The sequence below is a fragment of the Eufriesea mexicana genome, unplaced genomic scaffold, assembly GCF_001483705.2.
Source record: "Eufriesea mexicana isolate 0111107269 unplaced genomic scaffold, ASM148370v2 scaffold2467, whole genome shotgun sequence".
Classification (NCBI taxonomy): Eukaryota; Metazoa; Arthropoda; class Insecta; order Hymenoptera; family Apidae; genus Eufriesea; species Eufriesea mexicana.
In genome coordinates, this window is record NW_016910588.1 from 1,652,257 (window position 1) to 1,655,881 (window position 3,625).

Below are 3,625 nucleotides of genomic sequence, written 5' to 3' on the forward strand. Positions count from 1 at the left end.
CTTGATCGAATTTCTTCAACACTATTTTTAATGACAAATAAACGTATAGCGACGATAAATAACAAGTAACGAAAAATAAACAAATGAAGATGAGAATTATTTGCTCGTATATACACCGTTTCTGTCACTAGTTAACCAAAGAATGAACGTTAGCCTGGGTCGTCTGTTCCTTAAATTTTGGGAGGAGAAAAGTGAGAGTGGGGAAGATAGTGGATAGAAAAGTGAAAGTAGGAAAGGGGGTACGAAGAAGGACAATTCGAGGGTTGATCGGTTCTTGGTTGGGTGATTTATTACTATGATTTTCCGGTTAAGGTTTATGATAGTTTTAAGCGTCTAATTTTCGAGGTCTTTATCGTGGTCGTGTGTAGTGTAGCACGTGAGGTTAAGTTGTCCTCGATTTTTCGTTTTCGCCGTGCGATCGACGCAGCCGACAAACAGCTGTATGTACTGTGCAGAGCTGGAAAGATGGCGCGCGGGGGCTCAGGGGCAAGGGGAGCATTTCACTTCCTCCGCCTGTGTCCGTTTGCGACCCGCCCGAAACCCCCACCTTTAAATTCTTGGTAATACGTCGCTACAGTAGTAACACTATCTTATCTGCAAGTAATACATTCCATTACCCACTGTGGATTTAGGGATCTATTGAAGATCTCTATATAGAGATCTAAGAAACGTAATTATTTTGATTTATCTTTCATGTAATTGAATGTATCTTTAATATATACATGGTGGCAATCTGAGACATTGTTAAATAAATCTTCAAAAGTTATCTACCTATTTAATGACAGATTCATCCTCTGTCCTTCCTATAGCTTATTTGTTTGATAGCTGCAATATTTATAGAAAGTATAGAGATTACTAAAACTTATCTAAAGTTGTATTTTTTTTATACTTTTATAATATATATAAAACTGACTGTATATAAAATGTACATAATAAACAGCACAAAAATTTATTACAAGCTGTGTAAAATTTATGGTACACAATAAGATAGAATAAGCGTTGTAGCAATATGAGTAAATGATAGACATTGTAAAAAATAAAAATAAATAAAGAAAATTTATTTGCACGCTGCAATTGCATATCTATAATCGGTAATATATCGACTGCCAATCATTGGTATAGATGAGCTATGCTATTGGTAATATTTACCATCAGTAATTTAATTAGTTATAATAATCATTATACACAAGGTATAGAAGAAATATGTTCTTCTACCTTCTCTCTGTAGGCAATAATCTCATGTATTTTCTTAAAATCAAATTCCGCCAAACATACAATAAATGCAAGCCGATTTAAGTGCCATCTTTTTAAATTGTTTCAATCCTCCGAAACGCACGTAAACAATATTTTAATAAATTGAATAAGCAATATAAAATATTAAAAGACAGAATAACTAGAAAAGCAGTTGAAAAATTTGCAATTACTTCTAGTAACATAAATTTCTATTAAATTTTTATTAAGCATATCATATATGTTTTACATAAAAAAGCTTTGGTTTTTTCATTTATTATTACGCCGATAACATAGAAAACACACATAACTACATTAGGGAACTCTGGATCAGAGGTTTGTTATGCCCTCTAGAATTGAATGCAATGAAAGCAGAAACCACGATCAAGGTAATTACTGAAATCGGTAACCTCTAAATTGCAAATATAACAAGGATTCTCTTCTATTATTTCCACACGTATTATGGTACTTTTTATTAAATATTTGTGAACTGCGCAGTGTTGCAACAAAAGCGAAGTATGTATATGAAACGAGTCATAAAGGAAAACTGCATTCTTATATTTTTCATTAAAACCTAATAAAAATATTAACACAAGTGTAAAATGCTTCTGATGAAGACAAACTAGAATAATATTATTTAAAAGACACTCTACTATTTTATGCACTTTATTAACACAAGAAATTATGCAGGTATTGAGTAACATGATGAATGAAGCAGGAAAGTATTTAGTCAACATTGGAGGAACATTTATTTTATCACAAACATCTTACAATATTTATTGTCATATCGGAATGATTTCGAAAATAAAGTAAAACGATTAAATACCTTAATGCCTTTTTGTAGAAGATGTAAAATTGCATCAATTAAAGTAGCCGAAATTATAAAGTCCCATTTAAGAAAAATGTATATCATTAAACATTTGGATATTTAAATAAATTCATTATTGTTGTATCTCGTATATAATATTGTCAGTTTATTCTTAAACACCACTATATAACATGTCAGATAAACTTAACATTTTGATAAACAATTTAAATAACTGAAATGTTGCTGTTTCTTCTTACATAACAAAATTTTATTTAAAATATTTCAGCGTTAGAACATTAACAGCTTAAAAACACAGTAAAACCACATCTAATATTACTTCACATCTTTTTAAATAGTCAGTGCTTGAAGTTGCATAGACGTATTCAACTTTGCATAAGCAAATTCGTGAGAAAACATTGCATCATGCTCACACAGCAATCAAATTCGACATCACGGTCATAGTCCACGTATCATTGAGTCATAAATAATTTTCACTGTAGAACCAACTTAATTTTTCGGGAAAACCTACATGACTTATTCTGAGTAACGTTTATTTGTAGTTTTGCAGAAATTTAGTGTGTTATTTCCCGATATATTCTTATATTTCACTATAACATAACCTTTACAGTTACTTAACCATAACCTAAACAATATTCTACAAAACATAATGCATTTTTTGCGTTGTAGAGGGAGCCACTATAATTGCATTTAAATATCATGAAGTAGTATTACTAAATGCTCTAGTCAATACAAATATTTTTAACATTATATCAATGAGAGATGTGAATTGGCATTCTGCATTCCTCAAATATTGGAATTAAAAAACATAAATCGGCGTGTTTTATTTTTTAAATATTAAAAATAACAGATACGAATTAAATTTTTTTAAATTTTTCAAACGTCAAAAGCAGAAGATTCAAATTTATGTGTTTAATTTTTTAGATTCTGAAGAAGATTCAGAAGACGAGAGATAATTTATATTAAATTAAAATTTTATTATATAAAATTTTCTTGTTAATTTTCTTGTTATATTAAATTAAAATTTTATTAAATAAAATATTATATTGCTTTAAATAGGTGTCAGCTTGTTCCACATATTTCGTGAAAATGAACAAGAATTAAAGCTGAATAAATAAATTTTTGCTACAAAATGATACAGTAATGTGAAAAATTCAATTATATCAATTTGTGTGTAATTTATCATATATTAAATTATGATAGATTAAAATTGAATATTGTTTATAGTATCTCTGTTCTCATTCTAGATGGTTAACAAAAATTTTGTTCCACAACGTATAACAAATTTTTGTTACACAATGTTACAATTTTATTCAGACATTCTCAAAGCTTATATATTGCTTTAATAGTATTATTTTAGTATTATTATCTTGTACAGTATTATTTTCAAAGTTCAACTACAATGTTCGTATTTGATTTGTCAAAAATTTAAGTTAAGTTCGAATATTTTTGCAAATAACTGTATAGAAAAAGAAAATTATCGACGGACTTAATTCGATTAATGTTTGTCGGAGGTCAGGCAGGAAGTCTGTGGTCAGGAACTGTGCTCAGAATTAGGAATAGAAAGAG